Below are 23,066 nucleotides of genomic sequence, written 5' to 3'. Positions count from 1 at the left end.
GACATTTTTAGGATTTTCATAATCTCTGCAAGTCAGTAGTCCAGCCATAGCCAAAGTGTTCTGAGTCCACTGTTACCTCCTAGATTTAGTGTAAGATGTGGAGAAAAGGGGAAAAGAAGCTGAAATGATTGGAACTACCTGGGGCTACATTTGCTGAAGGCTTGCCCTGAGAAGCTGAAGAGAGCCAGAAGGTGTCGGGGGGCCTAATGCACAGGTACAGCCTTATTCTTCAGACTACAGATGCCTTTGAAACAAGGGATACCAAGGAGGTAGTGAGCTAACACCTGTCTAAAAAGACTATCATTTCATTTCTTCCTACCTGTGAATACTGAAGTGTGCCTAATCTTTCTAAACTAAAAAATACATAATATAGAGAAATTCCTATATCCTATAGGAATAGGAATTTCTCTATACTATATTATATGCAGTATTTTATAGCAAATTCTGAATTTGATTACAACAAGCATAAGCACAAATGTAAATATAAGACAGACACTACTTAAGCTTTTCCATTTTGTTTGCCACTTACATCTTCCTGATGACTAAATGCAATGATTAGCTGCATTTTTTATGTAATTAGGAAAAAAGACAATAGGAAATCAGATCGAGAAATAATAAACTTTCCTTCGACTTTAAGAAATAGATTCTTACATATACAGTCAATTGATTTTTTAGACAAGAGCACTATGACCATAAAATGGGGAAAGGATAATCTTTTCAGCAAATGGTGCTGGGGTAACTAGAGGTTCAGATGCAAAAGGATGACTTCACACCACAAATACAAATATTAGACGAAAAGATTATTTCACACTGCAAATACAAAAATTAACTCAAAATGGATCAAAGGCCTAAATGTAATAATTAAAAATGTAAAACTCTTAGGAGAAAGGATAGAGGAAAATTTTCATGACCATGGATTTGGGAATGATTTCTTGCATATGAAACCAAAAGCACAGACAACAAAAGAGAAATAGACAAACTGAACTACATCAAAATTAAAAAATGTTTGTGCATCAAGAGGATCCTATAAGATAGTGAAAACACAATCCACAGGATGGGAGAGAATATTTGCAAATTATATATCTGATAACAGATTAATATCAGAATACAAAAAGAACTCCTACAGCCTAATGAGAACAACCAAATGAACAACCAATTCAAAAATAGATAAAATGTTGGGGTACCTGGGTGGCTCAGTCAATTAAGTAGCTGACTCTTGATCACAGCTCAAGTCTTGATCTCAGGGTCCTGAGTTCAAGCTCCATGTTGGGTTCCACACTCTATGTGGAGTCTCCATTAAAAAAAAAAAAAAAGACAAAATGTGGTATATATATACAATGTACTATTATCCAGCCATTAAAAGGAATGAAATTCTGATATGTGCTATAAGATGGATAACTCTTGAAAACATTATGCAAATTAAAATAAGCCAGACACAAAAGGATGAACAACTTATGGTTCTTCTTATATAAGGTATCTAAAATAGGCAAATTCATAGAGAAAGTATAATTGAAGTTATTAGGAATTGGGGGTGGGCAAAATGGGTATTAGAGTTCAGTGGGTACAGAGTTTATGTTTGAAATGATACAAAAGTTCTGGAAATAGATAGTAGTGATGGCTAAAAAAACAAAATAAACTAAGACACTTCCAGAAGAAGGGGAGGGCGTTCCAGGTATGGGGAATGGGATGTACAAAGGCATGAAGGTAAGGATGCCCACATGTTTGAGGACTCCAGTGAGGCTGTATCACTGGTTTATTGGGAAGAGAGTCTGCAGTCCAGGTCTGGTTAGGAAGGGCTTTGAACACCAAAGAGAAGTAATGGCTTGGAAATATACAACCTTTCTAGGCCCTTCTTTATCTGCCATTCTGTATTATCATTGTCCAGAGAAATAAAATCAGGAGGAAAATAGATATATATCTTCACATATGTACACAAATACATTTTATTGGTTTTTGTTTTATATATATATGGAGAGAAAGAGAGAGACAAAGAGATAGACAAAAGAGAGAAAAAGAGAGAGATTTATTATAAGAGATTGGCTCCTACAAGTACATGGGAAGGCAAGTCCCAAGATCTATAGGTTGGGTGTGCAACCTTCTCCTGGACCCAGGAAAGCCATGTGACCAGAAAGAAAGGAAGCAGAAAATTTGTGCATAGCCCTAAATCCTTCCACTCAAAGTTCTGCACCAGATTCCACCATGTGTGTGGGGTTTTCCATCACCAACAAGCGGCTCTCCAACATCAACTGGGTGTCCTACAATTCAACTCAATTTTAATACTATTTACTTGGAGATACCATCAGCTTGCACACGTTAAGTAAGGGCTTAGTCCCACAAGACTGCCCCCACTTTGGATGTCAGTGGCAAGTCCAGGGTGTTACCCATACTTCTGACCAATTGGCTATAAATCAGAGGTTCCTACTACCTCTTCCTTGGGTTTGATTAATTTGCTAAAGTGGCTCACAGAGCTCGAGAAACCCATTCACTCACTCAATTACCTGTTTATTATGAAGAGATATAACTCAGGGACAGCATATGGCAAGGTATGGATGGGTAAAGGGCAAAGAGTCTTCATGGCCTCTCCAGGCCACAGTCACCAAATCTCTACAGGTTTACCAACCAGGAAACTCTCCAAACCCAGTTCTTTTGGGTTTTTATGGAGGCTTCATTACATAGGCATAATTGATTAAATCATTGGCCATTGGTCATTAATTAAACCTCCAGTCCCTCTCACCTTCCTGAAATTAGGGAATCATGTGGTTGGTTCTCTTGGCAACTGGTCCCCACCCTTACTTGGATTTCATAAGTTGCCTCATTAACATAACAGAAGACACCTTTGTTGCTCTCAGCCCCCAGGAAATTCCAGGGGTTTTAGGAGATCTCTGCCAGGAATGAGGATGAAGACCAAATATATATTTATTGTTATAAATCACATTATCACATTATCACAGCCACTTATGTTAATAAATGTATTACCCACCAAGGAAAAACCTCCAAGCAAAGCGGTTGACCATAAGTGGTTTAAAAAAAAAAAACAACACCACCACCACCAAAAATACAAAACAAAACAAAAAAAATTAGAGCCCCAGGGACTGATAGAAACCTAAACAGAGTCCTTAAGCAACATCCAGTGACCCCTTTTTGGAACAGGCCCTATATCTTTCTTTATCGTTTCTACAACATCATTTATAACAAAAATGAATGAGAATCCTAGACCATGACTATGATGTTTTCTTCCCAGAACTATGCCTCATGTAAGCTGTCTGTGCCAATGGTGGTTCCAAATTTTCTGTGAAGGAGGGGCCTAGACTTACAAATAAACCCAACAAGGACAAATGCTGTGAGAGTTGTCTTAAGACTGGATTTGTTTTTTGTTGTTTTTACTTAGAACACATATTTATTTGGGATGGCTCGGGGTAGAGGGACAGCTGATGAGCATCAGAGAGAGATAAAAGACCCTGTGAGTCCTCTCTTTGTGCATGTCCCCAACCCCTGACCATTGAAGGGAATCAAAAAAATGTGCACTGCTCTGCCTCTTCAGACCAGAAGACATAAACTAGTAGCCTACCAGAGTGGCCAACCATTCTGGTTTGCCTTGGACAGGGTGATTTTTCAAGACGAAGACTTTTGGTACTAAAACAAGGACAGTCCTGGGCAAACCAAGATAGGTAATATCCAGCATATAGCCCTCACACATATTCTATTTGGTCATTTGGTGTTTTATTTCTTTTTAAAATTTGAGTTAGAATCATTTTAAAAAATCAGGTTTCCTAAAAATTCCCAGGTAAGTACGTCTTTTTGTTTTTTTTTTAAGATTTTATTTATTTATTTGACAGAAAGAAATCACAAGTAGGCAGAGAGGCAGGCAGAGAGAAGAGAGGAGGAAGCCTGCTTCCTGACCAGCCCAATACGGGACTCGATGCCAGGACCCTGGGATCATGACATGAGCCGAAGGCAGAGGCTTAACCCACTGAGCCACCCAGGCACCCAGATAAGTACTTCTTTAACAATTAGAGTATCTGGTCATTCTGAGACCTATGTTGCCTCAGGGCAGCAAATAACCAGGGCCGGGTGGTGGCAGCTCTCTCTATAAGACAAACATGTGCCTTGCAGATCTTCACAGTTCCTGCCCAGCTCCTTTCACCCATCTATTCTACCTACCTGGACCCTGCAGCATGAAACTACACATTAGAAATACCTGAGTTACTAATACAATCCCAACATTTAGCTGCACCCCATACCAATTATATAAGGCTTTCTGGGGTGAGACCCTGGCATCTATATACATACATGTTAATATATGCACATCTTACATAATTGTACATCTTTTTTTTTTTAAGATTTTATTTATTTATTTGACAGAGAGAAATCACAAGTAGATGTAGAGGCAGGCAGAGAGAGAGAGAGGGAAGCAGGTTCCCTGCTGAGCAGAGAGTCCCATGCAGGACTCGATCCCAGGACGCTGAGATCATGAAGTATGAAGTATGAAGGCAGCGGCTTAACCCACTGAGCCACCCAGGCGCCCCACAAAATTGTACATCTTAAATACACACTTCAGTGACATTGAATACATTCACCCTGTTGTGCAAATTCATCACCCTTCATAGGTAGAAGTTTTTCATCATTACAAACATAAGCTCTTGTATCCATTAAATAATAACTTCCCATTCCTCCTCCCCATCCCCACCTACCCCCCAGCAGCCTTTGGGAACCACCACTGCACTTTCAGTCTCTATAAATTTGTCTATTCTAGGTATTGCATATAAGTGAAATCATAAAATACTTGTCCTTTTGTGTCTGGCTTTTTTCACATCACTGAATGTTTTCCAAGTTCATGTTTCACATCACTGAATGTTTTCCAAGTTCATCCATATTGCAGCATGTACCAGAATTTCCTTTCTTTTCAAGATTGAATAATATTCCATTGTAAGTATGTATTTACCATATTATTATATTTTGTTTATCCATTCATCCATTGATGGATATATGGATTGTTTCCACATTTGGGTTATTGCGGATGATGCCGTTATGGACGTTGCTGTATGAGTATCTCTTTGAGTCTCTGCTTTCAATTCTTTTGGGTATGTACCAAGGAGTAAAACTGCTGGATCATATGATAATTCTATGTTTAATGGTGTCTGCATTTTTAGTCTGCTTGGTGATTCCAGTGTATAGACAAGGCTGTAAACTTCGGCGTTAGAGCTTGTAACCTCTGAAGAATCTTTACCTTCTCATTCCAGTATGAGGAGGGAAGCAGCGGGCAAGAAGCAAGTGGGCAGCTTAGCTGATTTAGCCAAAAGACAACAAAATGAAAAATGATTTTGAGAGTATACAGAAACTTTCTACCTTCTTACTCAAGCCTCTGAAAAAATTCTCTGCAGCCCTTTATTGGACATTTCTATCAGCCTTTCAAGAGAGCTATCTTCAAAGAATATTTTAAATTTCATTATATATACAGCTTTAAAATATTAATTCAATCTGTAGAATTTTATAAAAATGTACTGGATTGGAAAATGACACAAAAATAATATCCACTGGTTTTCTTTTATAATATCATCCAACTAAAGTGACACATTTTGAAGCAGCCTAGTTATTAAAATGCAGCTTTATGCTGGTATGAATGTCACTTATTTTTAAAAGGAAAGTAATTTTACATGATTTTCTCTCTTATTTTTTGTCCTGATGATACCGGGAGATCTGTGATTCAGGGACTCCATCAAATGGTCTTGTCCCTTCTACCATGCTACTTTAAATGAAGACTGAAAGCTTTTAGAATCCTTCTTCCCAGGGGAACTTATGAAATGTCAAATGGTCACATCAGCCACTTGGACTAGCCTGGGAATGAAGACTTAATTTGGTCATGGGAATAGTAGATAAATATTTCCTTGAAGTTCTTTCACCATCCTGGTCTTTCTCCTCTGAAAACATTCCATCATGTTGTGTCATTGTCCAAAATGGAACACTCACTGAACTGAACTCAATTTATCAGGGATATCATTTAGTGCTCTTAGTGTCCCAAGTGGTAGAAAACCAAATTTATGTGATTTAACACTGAAGAGAGGTTGTGAGTTCATATTACCTAAAAGAAATTGGATGGGCTTCAGATGAAGCTTGATCCAGAAGTTCAGACAGTGTCACCAAGTTTTCAACTGTTCTTTTCTCTTCTCTCCATACTATAATCCAGTGTTGGCTTCAGCAGGTCTGGCAGGTCTGGACTTTCCAGTTATGTTATCAAAAGACCAGTTCTGTATCTCTCATCTTCATAGCACATGTTCCAGAGGGAGCCACGAGGCTCTAGTAAATCTAACAAGAGTCCGTTCCTAAAGCTAGTAGAGGCATCAATCCGACCCAAATCTCATGGCTGAGAATGGGAAGGAGGAAATTCAGCATTCTGTTTCTAGGGAAAGGGAGGAATGCATTCTGAGCAGTAAAAAACATGGGTCGACTATTCCAGGTGTGTTCTGACCAATGCACAGTAAGTATGACTCTTAACTCCCCTAAACAGTGTTATCTAATGGAACTTTCTGCGATCCTGGAAATGTTCTATATTCATGCTAATACAGTAGCCACCTAACCACACGTGACTATTGAAATGTGGCTAATGTGACTGAGAACTGGGTTTTTTATATTGTTTAAATTAAACTTAATTTAACCTAAATAGGTTAACATGGCTAGGGGCTGCCATATTGTACAGCACAGTTATAGAGACTTTTGTTTCCATTAAAGCAACTGAAGATCACATTTGTTTTTTGGCAGGCACATAATATTATTTATAGTACATAATGGAGCTTATTATCAACAAAATTCCATAGCTTTTTTTTCTATTTATGAGTCTACTGAGTCATGTCTTTGTCATTCTGTACATTTGCAATTAATAATTTAGACTTAAATGAAAGATTTCACATTTATGCCAGATTGGATTATGGGGCATCCCCAACCTTAAAGAAATGTTTTATCCTGATATTTTTTTCCACAATATTACTTGGTCACCAACCTTATGTTGGTCTCTGTCATGAAGGGAATCTAACCTATAGCAACACTTTTTTTTCTTTAAATCTTGAGGATTATAAATGGCTTTCAAGAGTCTGTGACACTTCTGAAAGTACATGTAGATTTTTGTGTGCTTTTTTTTTTTTTTTTTTAAGGAAAGATCCCAGTGCCTTCATTAAATTTTCAAAGGTTAAAGTCAATAATCAAGAATTTGTGTCTTTGCACAAATTATTAAACCAAGGCAGGAATCTGTGGCCTGTTGTTAAAAATGGCCCTCCCGATAAATACCAGTGTTTTCCCCAGGCTCTGCGTCTAGTTCCCTAGACCAGAAAAATAGTGAGTTTCTTTCCTTTTTTTGTTTTTTTTTAGCTTTAGTTGCCCTGCCCTGCGCCAAAAGTGCTGCCCATTGTAAGGCAAAACCACTAAAGTCAGAAATTTAAAGTTTTGACTTCAAAATGGACTTCCAAAATCTCCCAATTCTTGTTCACTAAGGTGGGTGTTTTTGTATTTTGCATTTTGTCCATATATTATAGTATTCTGTCGGAGAGGGTCACTCTTATAAATCATTATGTATTACTCGTTATCTTATTATTTCATTCTCATACACATGGCATTTAATTAACTAGATTTATACTAATAAACATTTAGAATTTTACCAATTTTTAAGGAGGGCACGTGATGAGCAGTGGGTATTATATAAGACTGATGAATCACTGACATCTACCTCTAAAACTAATACTGTATTATATATTAATTGAATTTAAGTAAAAATAAATAATTTTTTAAAAGAATTCCACCTATTTTCTTGGCAGAGCAATCACTGTTACAGTGAACACTTTTATTTGTGCCTCTCTGAGCACATGGCCAAGTAGATGATGCGAAGTAGAGTGTGGGTTATAGAGTAGGTACATTAGGAAAGTAATCCATGGTGGCTGAAAGTCAGGAAACATAAATAATATTTTATTATAAATTATATCATCATATCAATAAAACATTTGATGTATATTAATATATATAATAAACATCCAAAATTTATCACATGACTCAAATGTACCAAATGTTCTCAGACACGTGGTCAGCCTGGAGATATTATCAAATGCTTTTTAAAATGTTATGAGTGCTTAACACTGTGCGCTGGTGTAGTAACTAAGGAAACTCTGAATTTTCTTTCTGGAAGATTTGAAGAAAGGCATTTCTACCTGTAGTAGGTTAAAGATGGATATCGAAAGCTGTGAACCAAAGCAATTAGAGGCACACAGACAATGCCAAGCCCATGGCTTCTTTGGTGCTGTAGCTCTCCTCTTAAAACGGGCTCCGAAAGTTAGGGTTGGCATCTCCTCAGCTTTCCCTTGTTTCATGCTGTGAAGCCATTGGGGAGACATTGTATTTGCACAACCCTGGAGCAAGGAAGTTTGCATAATTGAACACTACAAGAGCAAGGTGATGAAAAGGAGTCTGATCTGAGCTCTCCACCCCCTAATGTACGCCAGCCCTGCTCTCAACAAATAGCAGACTTCCCAAAGAGCAAACGTTAAGGATTATTAAAGCTTCATTTCTTAATTTCCATTTTGATTCAAAAATCACAGGAGGCTATGATCTGACTTATGATTTCTTTTTTCCCCATGCAGCTGGAATGGGGAATCTGACATTTATTAGCTTAAAAGTAGGGTTTTTCTTTATGGCATTAAATATTCTTTTTCATGATGGTGTTTTACTTCACAAATGGCAAATAGATCATGATGTGACCTGCGTAGAAATGTTTTCAAAGCAGGTTTGGGGATTCTGAAAAATTCCCCTTATTATGTAATGAGTTGAAATCCCACTCTCTTGTTTGACACACTCTGCTGGCATCACCCATCATATTGGCAAGAGAAAGTTAACTGAACATGGGAAAAAACTTGGTGCTTCTACTTCATATTCAGCAAAGTTGTTTTTCTAAGGAATTCTAAGAATATAACAAAGATCCATAGCTATAAAACCTTTTCATATTTCTTTTTAATCAGGGGTTCATTTATGAAATGCTTACTAAACATTCATGTCGTATGAATCATCAGTCTAAACTCTGTGAGGAATACAAACATGAAATATCCATAGACCTGCTTATGGCAGGGTCCTACTTAGTTTCTTGGATGGGTTCAGATGTCAGGCTCTTTATGTAGTTCAAGTGATGGTATTAATATTAAAAAAAATCCAGTTTCTACCTTCACAGAATTTATAGTCTAGGAAGAATGTAAATGTTAAATAAAGAATTACAGGTATGTAAATTCACAGCCAGCTAAAAGTTCTAACCTTGCTTTATAACTTAAAACCAGTTGAGCTCTTGTCCCTCCCTCCCCATCAGACAGCCAGCATCCAGTAAGAATAAGTTCCTTGCTTTTCATTCCTCCCCCTTTGTTTCATTCTTTCTCCTATCTTATTTCATTCTCCTTTTCACTTAATATTTATTTATGGAGTGTCTCCTATGTGTCCAGTATTGCATCGAGCAGGAATATCAATGAAGCAAGATACAAAGTGAAACTATGTCCACTAGTGCCATTCTTGGAGCACCTGATTGTCCCAGGGTAGGCTTTCCCTTCAGAGCTCCTGCAGGGTGAGTATGCCTTTTCCTTCTCTGACTGATTGGATTCCTAAGAATGCCCAGGATCCTAAGTCAGAGGGCTGTCCCATGGCAAACAATTTACTGGAACTTGGAGATAGCTGGACAGTGTTTCCCAGGAATGAAGGCTGGTTAAATGGCCAAAGTTTATTAAAGCTCTCTGTACGCAGCTTAAGACAGAATTCAGTCAACTGCCTCTGGTGGCTTTCACTCCATCTTAACTTCCAAGAACCACAGAGATGAAGTAAATGAGCCACAGGAATAGGGATTTCTTCCAGGCTGGAGATATTACAATCCTTCTCTGAATATAAGAGTTGGCTTAAAAGGGCAGCATTCACTATTGAGGGGATAACTCCGAAGAGGTCTTGTGGTTATAATGGTTTTATGATTATTTTGGACCTCTGCAAAGACTCCTGTGTTTGGGTAACTGATTCCATGCTGGAGAGATCACACACACATTCCTTAACATTAGTCTGTGGCTTTGTTTGACAGAATTAAAAGAGCTCTGTGTCCATTCCAGTCGCCCGTCATACCCCAAAACTGTCATTCAGATGACTGTGGATTCTTTCAGAATTAAACTCTGGTTCTTCTATATTTTTTTTAATGATGTATGTAAAAACAGATTGTGAAGTCTACACTATGTTGAAAAAAGAAGATATTTAAGTCATAGTACTATCCTCCAAAAACCTATATATGAGGAAGTGATATTTGTTAGTTAAAATGCACTCATATGATCTCCCTGATATGAGGAAGTGGTGATGCAACATGGAGGCTTAAGTGGGTAGAAGAACAATAAATGAAACAAGATGGGATTGGGAGGGAGACAAACCATAAGTGACTCTTAATCTCACAAAACAAACTGAGGGTTGCCGGGGGGAGGGGGTTTGGGAGAAGGGGGTGGGATTATGGACATTGGGGAGGGTATGTGCTTTGGTGAGTGCTGTGAAGTGTGTAAACCTGGTGATTCACAGACCTGTACCCCTGGGGATAAAAATATATGTTTATAAAAAATAAAAAATTAAAAAAAAAATAAAATAAAATGCACACATACATAGATACATACATACAAACATACAAACACATATATAAACAAGCAAAGAAACAAGTTGGAAAAGTAGCCACCCCTTTTCTTCTACTGTCAATTGTTCAAGAAATAGTGCCCAAGCACCTATCCTTTAGGAGAAATCTATCATATATGTTGAAAATAAAAGATTCTTAAGTCAGGTCACAGTCTTCTAAGAGCCTTTGGATGAAGAGATGAGATCCGTTAATTAATATACATAACACACACACACACACAAATAGGTTAGAAAAAATATCAAGGATGACAAAAAGGAATATATTCAACAAATATTTATGAAGTACTGGGTGTATTCTAGGGCCAATATAGAGCTTTTATTGTAGTGAGGTTGATAGATAATAAACAAGTAAATAATCTCAGGGAAGAGGAAGTTCCATGAAGAAAAAATAAAGCAGGATGGGAAAGATAAAATTGTGGAAATTGTGGAAGTAGAATTATATTTATAAAGAGTGTTGTCAGGAAAGAGGTGATATTTGATATTAGATTATGTGAGAATATGTGCAGGAAGCAGCCATGAATCCAGATCACGTAGAGCCCAGCAAATGACAGAAAAGACTTGGACTTTCATTCTAAGTTGGAGAGAGGAGACATTTGGAGGGTCTCAAGGTGAGGACTGACGTGTTCTAAGATGTCTCTCCTGTGTTAAGGACAGACTGCAAGGGGTAAGGGCTGAAGAAAGAGACAAGGTGGAAGGCTAATGATGGTGAGCAATGATAATGGCTTGGACCTGGGGTGGCAATGGGGATGACAAGAAGTGAATGAATGATACAATCATTTTGAAGGCAGAATTAATAGAAATTGTCAATAGATCAGAAGTGAGGTGTAAGAGAAGGAAAGAGGGTAAAGATGACACCAGGTTTTCCAGTCTGAGCAATTAGAAGAATCATTAGTTGAATAATTACAAAAATGGCTAACTTGTTAAGAGTAAATATATATACACACACAGACACACACAGACACACACACACACACTCAATATATTGAGTATATCAAGAGTATATTGAGTATAACAAGAGTATATCTTGAGTATATCGATATATATATATATATATATATATATATATATATATATATATATCTTGACAGAGAGAGAGAGAGAGAGCACAAGTAGGCAGAGCAGCAAGCAGAGGGAGAAGAAGAAGCAGGCTCTCTCCACTGAGCAGGGAGCCTGACATGGGACTCGATCCCAAGCACCCTGGGATCATGACCTGAGCTGAAGGCAGCTGCTTAACCCACTGAGCCAACCCAGGTGCCCTGAGGATGTTTGAATCATAGTACAAAACCATATGTTTCCACTAGAATGGATAAAATTTAAGACTGACAACATTATTTGGGAGGGCGTAAAACAATTAGAATTCTCATGCATTCTTGATGGGAGTGTAGAATGGTTTAACCGCTTTGGAAATCAGTCCAGTACTTTCTCATGAAGTTAAACTTACACTTACTTATGGCCCAGAAATTTATTCATAGGTATATAAACAAAAGAAATAAAAACTTGGGCTTCAGAAAGTTGTATATAAGAATGTTCATAGCAGCTTTCCCTCTGATAGTCCTAGAATAGAGACAATCCAAATTTCCACTGACAGGAGAATATAAACAGTACATTCTCCTGTGGTACATGGAGTACCACTCAGCAATTTAAAGAAGTGAACCATAGCAACATGGATAAATCTCCAAAACACTCTTCTGAGCAAAATAATGTAAATACAAAATAATGTATATTGATTGGTTTCATTTAAATAAAGTTCTAGAACAGGAAAACCTACTCTATAATGGTAACTCGAAAGAGTATGTGCTTCTGGGCTTGTGAGATAGTGAGAGGGTTTTCTGAAATACAGCTTTCTGGAATGATAGAAATAGTCTATATCCTGATAGGGATATGGCTTATATCAGTGAATGCATTTGTTAAAATTGATCAGACAGTACACCTAGGTGTACACTTCACTTCACTAAATAATTGTTAGACTTCAACTAAAAAATGTTTACATAAAAAAAATTAAATAATGAAGTATTTTAAAAATAAGAGTATAGGTACCCAATGATATATACTACTATGTGTAAAAAGCACAAAACCTCATCTATTTCTATCGATACAAATATGGACTTGTATACAACTAAAAGCAGCATTTTTACATTAAAAAGAATCTGACTTAGTAACTTTTCCTCTCTGACTCAGCACTGATAATAATCAATAGTAGCATTATTTTGTTTAAATATTACTGCAGCCTTTATGGTTTATTTTACTTGTCCCACTTCACACATAAACTGAGTATTAGAAAGTAATGTGACGGGGCGCCTGGGTGGCTCAGTGGGTTAAGCCTCTGCCTTTAGCTCAGGTCATGATCTCAGGGTCCTGGGATCGAGTCCCGCATCGGGCTCTCTGCTCAGCAGGGAGCCTGCTTCCTCCTCTCTCTCTTTCTCTCTCTCTCTCTGCTTGCCTCTCTGCCTACTTGTGATTTCTGTCAAAATAAATAAATAAATAAAATCTTAAAAAAAGAAAGAAAGAAAAGAAAGTAACGTGACTTGCCCACAGACATATCACTATTGACACATAGAGCTGGAAGTTGAATCCTTGTCCATTTTCCTCCAGCTTGTACTTTCAAATACTACATTACGTTTTCTTCCACAGCAAGGACACAGGCACTCTCTAAAAAACCCTTAGTTGTCTCCAGGACCTCAGACAATCCCTCCAGGTGCTGTCCCTGTCCTCCATCTCGCTTTCTTCTGAGGCATCCGGTTCGCATCCTCTCATCTTAGACCTGACTTCAGCCTTCCTTCCTAGCTCCTACAGAGGATGTTTCATTTACCGTGTCTGCTTGGTCTTTGGTTTTATGTTTAGATATTGTCTTTTGGGTCCAGTTTGGCTGAACACTCTGAAGCCCTCAGGCTAGTCCTGCTCCACCAGAACCCTCACCTGAGTCCAGATGTTCCAGGCTGGGCCTTTGGATAATTCCTCTCACCATCCAAAGTAGAAATGTTGAACAAGACTTCTTGCTGAATTTGTTTGATGAGGCTGGATATCTACTTCCTTTCCACTAAGAAACTCTAATTTATTTTTTGAGCCATAGAATGGAAATAATTTTGCTATTCATAAATACAAAATTCAAATGTGTTGGATATGAGTCCTTATCTACTGGAGGTTTAAAAGTCTGAGTTAAAGATTCTGAAAATTCAACTACTTTATGTTTTCTAAAATTGAATGATTTCAAAAGGCTAGATCTGGCAAGACAGCAAAAGAAATAAGTAATAGGTTAGAATGTAAAACAAACAACCTTTCAGCAAACTATGCCTTTTAACCCACGGAAAACCTCTGCTGCCTCAGAGAACACAGGTCAATGTCTTCCACTTTATTAAATTATTAGTATTAAAAAATAACTCTGAGCAAGCAACAAAACACAGCACAGTGTTTTCTACAAATAGAATTTAATTTGCTATCTCAAGAGCTGCTGGCTTTTATCGCCAAAGGTTGGAGCATGATGTTTTCAGAAAGAAACTTTTTTTTTTCTTTTATCTAGTTTGGAGGAAACATGGCCAACATTAGTTCCAAATATTTTATTTCAAACATAAAGCATAGAACCAATACTAATAAACAACAGGCTCTTATGCCAACATTGGTGCATGTTTTTGTTATTGCATTATATTCCATGAGAGTTATTTTGCATAATTAAATAGGAAAAAAAAAAAACCCTTGAACTTGGAATTATAAAACCGTCACCACAAACCAACAATTCCACTTGATGTGTATTAAGTCATTAAATTTATTGTAAAAAAAAAAATGGAGAGAAAAAAAATCTTTTCTTTCTAAATCATTAAAAATTCATGAGGGTTGAAAGCAGAGCAAACAGCCCATACATTTGCTTAGGGAACTACTGCAGAAGAAGGCACTGCAATTCAGGAGAGGAGAAGGGAGTTGAGGGAAATTGGAGGGGGAGGTGAACCTGAGAGACTATCGACTCTGAAAAGCAATCTGAGGGTTCTGAAGGGGGGAGAGGTTGGGGAAACCAGGTGGTAGGTATTAGAGAGGGCACGGATTGCATGGAGCACTGGGTGTGGTGCAAAAACAATGAATACTGTTACACTGAAAAGAAATTAAAAAAAAAAAAAGAAGAGAAAATGAGCTTCTCTTGAAATCAGAATGACTGTTTATCAAAATGACCACCATGTGGGCTATTGGGAAGAAAGGACTTATACATTCTGAGAATGTAAATGTTTGTCCCACTGTCCTAGATAAAGAATGTTTGGGATAGGGGGAAGGTAGACCAGCCATGGTCTAAGGAGTCTCACAGTCGAAGAGTTCAAAAGAACGGGCTACCATGGGATCTGTACAAGCAAGCAGATCCAGAAAACACAGGTTGAGTTAGGACCTGGCTTCTGGACAAGAGTCAACCCAATCTGCATCACATTGTCCAACAGCTGAGACAATGGTTTTTCAGCCAGTTATTCAGACATCAGAAGTTATATCATTTATTCATTTGGAGCATTACCACAACTCTTGTGACAATTCATTCTGTCAACATTATGAGTTTGCTCTGAAAAGCTTTTTCTTAATGTGTTATAACTGGGAGGCATTCATGAAATGGGCAGAAGGAGAGAGAAAGAGATCCAAGTTGCTAGGAATGAGATCCATTCAAACCGGTTCAGATAAAAGTGTATCTTTATTGAAGGGGAAGTTAAGATTACCCAGAGATTAGAAACTGAGTTCAGTTAGACTGCTTCGGGTCTATATGAGAAAGTGGAACTGCCTCTCATGGAGTCACACTGAACCTTTTGGAAGAAGGTACAAGGGAATACAGTAGCTTTCTATTTACTCACCTATTTTCTTTAGTACTCACTAGATATCTGGTCTGTTTTTTCTTAATCTGTGCCAACTCTCCATTTTACTGATGGCTCTGGTGCCCCTCACTAATTTATTTGTGGTGTTGGATGCCATGGCCTAATTGTGGCCCCAAATTTACATGACCCCCCATCTCACCGACTGCCTTTTTCTCTTTTGATTCTTTTATGTTTTTTAAGGGAATTACTGGTCTAGTTCAGGTCACATATTTATCCCTGGTCCTATCAGTAATGGCCAGAGAAGTTGGTCAGCTTCCCAGTCACCAGGGTGGGAACAGATTCTCTGAGAAGGGGATGAGGCCACAGCAAGCAAATTGACTGTAACATCTACAATCGTACAAGCTATACAGTTAATTCTTAAATAGTCAGGAAGTGAACCTACCGAACAGGGTTGTATGTGTATATCACTTAAATAATTACCATAGTTCTCCAATCCTAAAATGAATATATTTTTTACATTTTAACATTTTTTTCAAAGTGAGATGTAGATTACAATCAACCTGTACATTTAATGCAGTCTAATAGCTGCTATTAACTTGATGATGTATCGTAAGTTCAAGTTTCTTCAAGAATTGGGGAATCACAGAAAGCATGATTCTACTGGCTCACAGTTTTTTCAAAAGCTAAAAATCAAATCTTTTTCTATAAAATTACTATTAAGCACTATTTCCCTAATTGTTCTATATTTGTCTCGTTTTTGTTTGAAAGATGACAATTTCATCATTTCAGCAGTAATTCTCTAATCCCATCATGTTACCCTGTCCTCTGATATTATGCCTTAATCATCTCTCTTTGGATTAACTCATTATTTCAATTAAAGTCCTTGATATATGTCAAAGATGTGCCCCTATTTGTGACAGAGCCATAAAAAATGTATTGCTTTAATGCTTTCTATAAATCAGCAATTCCATTCCCTTAATTATACGTTGTTTTTCTCTGGAATCTTTCCAATGTCCAGATTTTGTTTGTTTGTTTGTTTGTTTAACCTAGAAGCGTTTCCAAAATTTAAGTACAAGATGCCAGTATAGGCTGACAAAACTGCCCTTCCTCTTTGGTGATGTTGCCTTACAAACAGTTCCAAGTAAGGCCTTTCCCCTCGCCAGATGATTCAATATAGAACTAAATTACTTTTAAGTTTCATCCAGCATGCCAACTTGTAGGGCATTTGTCCACCAGTAAAGTCTGACCATTTTGGGTTATTTTTAAATAAAGAGAATCTTTATTTAAAAGTGAATCTTTTACTTTCTTTTCCTCTTATTATTTTCGAAACACGTGTGTTATTTAGTCTTCTAGTTAGCAACAGATACCGCAAATTGACGTTAGCAGGAAGTGGGATGGTATGATAAAAAGACAATTCCCCCTCAATCTAAGTTTTAGTTTAGGTTGTGACATGGACATACCATGTGGCTTTAGAAAAGGAGTTAATGTTGCTGGTCTAGTAAATGGTTAAAAAGGCAAAAAGAGCTAATAGTCCTTTAGCTCTAACATTCTACATAATCATTTCTTAATGACCTGGTTAAAAGTTTTCGGAGTGCTCACAGGCTCAAGATCACACTAAATCCTGGACCCATGCCTGTAATGCAACACCAGCCCTACATTCATTCCCCATATTCTACACCTTCAGGAAAAGACTATCCAGATTCTATCAAAGTCCCATTCCCTACCAAATGTGCGCACACACAAACACAGATGTACATACACACATACACACACACACAGTTTGCTTTGGAAGTGAAACTTTATGGAATCCAGTACTATAGGAGGTCAGCTCTTTATCTTTTTTTTTTTTTTTCTGATGGATATACACGCAAAAAAGAAATGATGTCCTCATTTTTCACTCTGATAAGAAGATTGCATACTGCCTTCCCTTCTGATAACCTAAAGAAGGAACTATTTGTCTGGAATGATTCATGCTGTATTCTGATAATCTGGTTATAAAGCTGGTTAATACACCATAAATTTACCTTAATAGACCATGGCCTGCCCTTTGAATTCCTTTTCGTGCTTTTGTTTTTGGACATCACACTTCAGCCTTAGTCCCCTTGAAATGCACCAGCCATACCTGGACTGAATAGTCGCTAATATGTGGCCTCCTCCTGGTTTAGATGTCTAGAACCCCATTTATCTGGAGTCCAGGTGCATTTCAGATCACATTTCTGCTTGCTAAATGAAGAAATCATTGCCAAAAATTGAGTAGGCATGATACCAATTCTAATCTTCTAGGAGGCATATCCTCCTGACCTGCTAAATCATACAGTGTGTGTTATGCTTAAATTACAGGAGAAATCCCTTGCTGCCTTTTGTCAATAGTTATTTTTGCAAAGTCCTCATTACTTTCTGATTCACCAAATTTGTTTTCTTGATTTCTCTCATTAAACACAGGTTTAGAAGTAACTTCAATTGTGTAGCTTTTCTTTCTTTCTTTCTTTCTTTTTTTTTAAAAGATTTTATTTATTTATTTGACAGAGAGTGAGAGACAATGAGAGAGAGAGAGCACAAGAAGGGGGAACAGCAGGCAGAGGGAGAGGGAGAAGAAGGCTCCCCACTGAACAAGGAACCCGACATGGGGCTCCAATCCCAGGACCCTGGGATCATGACCTGAGCCTAGGGTAGATGCTTAACTGACTGGGTCACCCAGAAACCCTTGTGTAGCTTTTCTAATGGCTTTCTTCCTTCACGTCTGCCCTCATTCCTAAATAGGTATTCCCCACCCCCACCCCCGCCCCAAATAGGTCTTTATTCTATCTCGGTCTCTCTCTCTCTTTCTCTCTATCCAGTCTATCTAACTAAGTCTAATGGATTTTGGAAAGTGACTAGTAGCTGGATATCTAGCTTTATTATTGGGTGTGAAGAACATTCTCCCCTCTCTCTTGCCCCAAGTAATATCTCCCCCTCCCCCAAGTACAATATACACCCAATAACTTGTTAGCAGAAACCCAGCATCTCCATTTCCTGACTATTCTAAGATGAAGTCATGCTTGGTCTTTCTTGCCCAGTGGAACCAGAACTCTTATGTGCCTTCCTGAACCTAGACAACTCCCCTACTCCTGCAAAGTGCTGGTTGTTCGGGAACAACCTATATCCCATGGGGCTTCATCCTCACCAGTGTAAATTTCTACTGAAGATCCAATAGTTCATCCATGTTACATTTGGTTTGTTCCAGGGTAAAACTTCCTTGGCGTCCCAAATTAGTTTGTATGTGTGTATGTACATGTGATAATTTATTTATTTAAAAAGCTGCTTCCCAAGGCTCAGTGTTGAACCCAGAAGATCTGAATCAGAACATGTTCTAAAGTCCTCTGGCTCTCAAGCCCAGAAGACCCATCCCCTTTACTATGGCAAGGGGCTAAAGTCCCGACCAATGTGTTTCAACCCTCGGAGTTATTTATTCCAGGAATCTCAAGATCTCTGTTCCACCAAGTGAGTCTGTCAAAGGTACAGATCCAGACAGCTTAGAATTTTTTTTTTTTTTTTTAGGAAAGGAGGAGAGACTCAGTCCTGACCTGATAGAAGGTCCCCAGACTCCTATGCAAATGACCTCACTCCTCCTTTGTGCAGCTTAGCCATAGTTTCTTTGGCCGGATACTTTGGTACACACTCTAAATGATCTCCACAGACATTAAAGCATTTTGCTAATGGCTTCTTTCAATGTTTCCCTCTGAAACTCTATCCACACCTGGTTGACTATTTTAACTGTCTGCTTGGCTGGCCAGCTTGGCCCAACTACCACAGTGTGGGTGTGGGTGTTTTTCATTGAATAAACTGCTTTTACCGTTTTTACTGGCTTGACCAGTCAAGCAGATTAAAATAAGTTACATGTGCTTTCAAAAAATTAAACCATTTTTGGCACCTTGATCAGTGGTTTGATGAAATCTGATTTTTACTTGAGTTTGAGACAAGTTAATGCTTAAAATTTCTTTCACCTCTGGACCTCTTCTCCTGTCTATGAAGAACGCAATGGACTCGTCAGCCCAGCATTGATTCTCACTCAGTTCATCAGTTTTCTCATCTGTTACTTGGGCATAAAATCTAATGATCCTCAGTCACTGATTAAGATAAAGGTTTTTGAACATAGTGGAATCCCCAGGGATCCTTATCCTTCCTTTGCCCCTGACTAGCCACATGATCTTGGGCAAATTACTTCACCTTCTTTGTGCCCTAACCCTCAACTGTGAAATGGTAGCATTAATAGAACTTGCCTGATAGGGCTGTTATGAAGAATAAATTAGAGAATGCGTGAAATATCAGAGTCAACATTAAACAATAATAACGGCTAAAATTTACAGACCATTTCCTATGAAGCAGATCCTAAGCTAACAGCCTCTTAGATGATTACATTTAATGGCATCTACTATTTTTATTTGTCCAAGTTGTTTAAATTTCACAAATATTTGGTCATTACTCAGTGATTAGGGCTTTTGTGGATATAAAGATTACCAAGGTAAAATTCCATAATGAGTTTATAGTCTAAAGGGAAGAGTAAGACAAAGACACACAAAAGAACATGTTGAATGGTGAGTCCATGAGTGATCCACAAAGTGTTACAGCAACAGAAAACAAAAGAGAGATGACTTCTTTAGGGGCCTCGGAGTTTTTAGGAGGCCTTCTTGAAGGAGGTGATACTTAAATGATGGATTTGTTTAAACAGGTAACAGTCAAAACAAGAATAAGAAATTAACAGTAATAATAGCAGCTAACACTTGCAGAGTGCCTCTTGCATTCCAGGTGCTATGAGAAGCATTTAATCAACCCCATGAGTTAGATATTATTGATCTCATTAACTCACCTCTTGAATTAAGTATTATTATCATCCCTCATATTATTCTCAAGGCTGAGAAAAATAAAATAACTTTCCCCAGAACACATACGCTGTAAGGTCAAGTCAGGATTTGAATCCAGAGCCTGAGTTCCCAACCACCACAAAAAGACCACTTCCAGGTAGTTGGGAAGGGAGTGGCAGGAAAACTGACAGGACAAGTACAAACTTGTGTGCTCAAGGGCACACACAACTCGAGGTGTTTACACTTGGCTGGTTTACACTTGGCTGCAGGAAGGGATGAGTGAAAAGCAGGGGCAGGAGAGAAGGTTAAGCATATCAGCTGAAGTCCCCCACACAGAGACGTGGCTTTCAGGAAAGCTGTAAGCAGAAGTCGCAGTCAAAGATGTACTTGAAGAAGACTCATTTGGAAAGAAGCTTCACTAAGGCTGAACTGGGAGGGCCTGATGACTGGCTGGGTTCAGGGAGACAAAGGTCAAGGCTGGCGTTGATGATTCCCAAATTTTCATTGGAACTATTATAGAGGATACAACCCACGGGAAAGCATGTTGATAATTAGCACATGTCGATCACATGTAAGATTATCCATTTCTCTCACGGTCTTCTCAAGTTGTACAAAAGCACTGGGGTCATTATCCTTTTCTCTCACTAAAGAAGGCTAAGATTCCTCCAGAGACTCTCCTGATAAAATGGGGGACGTGGAAAAGCCTCCCAATGTCCTTTCTGGAAATCATACATCCATGTAGTTTTCTTAACCAAGAACATAGTACTCATTAAGGTGACTGGATTCTCCCCGGCTTTTGCATCCTTTACCTTGGAGGTAAAATAGAAATACATGGCACAGGGGGCCAGAATTTGATCCTTGTCATTTCTAATTACATCACTGTGGGCCAAGTCACTGATTTCTGTGCACCAAATTATCTCACTTAATCCTCTTAACTAATCCTTGAGGCAAGCATGGTTAATCCAATTTTGCAGAATAGTAAACTGAGGTTCAGAGATGTGAAGTAACTTACAAGTGGTAGAGCTTCAGTTTAAACTCACATCCATTGAGCTCAAAAGTTTGGGATTATCAGTTCAAAAAAAAAATAGCACTCATTTCTTTGCAGTAATGAGAGTCTTCTATTTTAAGTTTTCTGAAATATTATGTGCATCTTCTCAGGTAGCCTTCCAGTTCTTCCTAATCGTTTAACATGTAAGTTTCCAGAGCAATTTTCCCAAACATCATAGGTTTGCTGAAAGAGGCTCTTGCATAATTCCAACCCCTGGCCAAACTCTTAATGATGTTATTTCACACCATATGCATTGAGGTTGGCCTGAGTCAGCCACTTTTCTCACTTTTGATTTTTCTCCTCCCCCTACCCCCTTCTTTTTAAGTCAATATTCATTTTAAATGCAAGAAGTCAGCCTCCTTTTTAGCTGACAAGGCTGGTTGTTCACACACCTTTCAGGTGCATAACTGACAAGTGTCCACTTAGGTGTGGGCCTGACTATAAACAATCTTTGGAGATATTCAAAGGAAAAAGGCAGAGGAACTAGCAATTTGCTGAGCAAAGGATGTGGTGATCTTTAGAGCCAAAGTGATCCCCCAAAACCCTCTTGATTAGGAAGGGTGAGATTGGCAGTCTTCAGGCATCCCAACCCCGTGTCCTCTTTCCTGGTTGTTTCCTGCAGTGAAAAAAAAAAATCTGCACACCTTCAGCAGTGAGGAACCCCTCTTCCAGATACAATGCTTCGCCCAGCCCAAATCCTACTGTTCCTTTTCCCTCCTGGCTCGCTCACTAACTCTCTTTCTGGGAAAAATGCATGCCTCGTGGTATTTTGATTCTGGCTGCACATCTGAATCACTGGGGACCTTTAAAAAATGCCAGTACATTGGGCCTCTCAAGACTGGTTAAATTAGTGTCTCTGCAGGTGGGTCCAGGGCACTCATTCTCTGGGCAGCGTACAAGTTGGGAACTTTGTAGAATATCCCTCAGTTTGGGCTTGTCTGATTTTTTCTCATGGTTGGACTGCTGTTACAGGTTTGAAGAGGAAGACCGCAGGGCAAAGTGCCCTTCTCATGACAGGATATTGCTGTTCTCATCACAACTTTGGGCTCTGCTATGATAGAAGAGCTACACTATAATGGTTCTGAAGTCAGATGGCCTGACCTCATACCCTGGCCCAACTACCTATACACACATGACCTCAGGCAAGTCCATTTTTCTCTCCAAATCTTAGATGCTTTATTCGTAGACTGGATTAACAATCCTTATGCATTTGTAGTATTTATAATAGTGCCTGGCACATGTTAAGTATTAAACAAATGATAAACATTATTATTATTTTTTATTAACCATTACCTTGGGCAAAGTTCTCCCATGCTTCCTTAAATATGAAATATAGGAGCTGAACTAGATGATATTTAAGGTGCTTTTAAGTTATAACCTTGGATTCTGGATGAAACTTTTCAGATGGTTTGCAAATGAAAAGAAGACAGACTCATCAATGCATGCTGCTTTATAATTCCTCATCCTAATTTGCTGATTACCTTTTGTAACAGAAAGCTGAATTAGCAATTCTGTCAATACAAGTTAAGTTCCTCTGTATCTCAGAAGCAGCTACAATATATAGGAAAACACTAGTCATAGAGTTAGGAAATATGAGTCCAGTTTAGGGATGGGAGTTGACACTACTAGTTGTTAAGTTAGGTTGCAGTTGTGTTTCAGTGGTAGAGATGGGTTTACCTTGACCCAGCCATGCACCCTTGAGTGGGCCACATGGGGACAATCATGGTAGGTGGAGGG

General features: G+C 38.4%; 2 long non-coding RNA genes across 2 annotated transcripts in view; one reads left to right on the top strand and one right to left on the bottom strand.

Annotated features, from left to right (window-relative positions):
* LOC123391943 overlaps positions 1 to 23,066 on the bottom strand; it is a 73,075-nt gene that overhangs the window by 3,502 nt on the left and 46,507 nt on the right. The window lies entirely within an intron of this gene.
* On the top strand, positions 4,464 to 22,470 carry LOC106003817. The gene is made up of 3 exons (XR_001176540.2): positions 4,464 to 7,482; positions 9,462 to 9,580; positions 22,302 to 22,470. It is a non-coding gene; the product is annotated as an uncharacterized LOC106003817 (long non-coding RNA).

The sequence above is a fragment of the Mustela putorius genome, unplaced genomic scaffold, assembly GCF_011764305.1.
Source record: "Mustela putorius furo isolate JIRA1106 unplaced genomic scaffold, ASM1176430v1.1 tig00000407_pilon_pilon_pilon, whole genome shotgun sequence".
Taxonomy (NCBI): Eukaryota; Metazoa; Chordata; class Mammalia; order Carnivora; family Mustelidae; genus Mustela; species Mustela putorius.
This window is presented reverse-complemented; position numbering and strand designations above follow the sequence as displayed.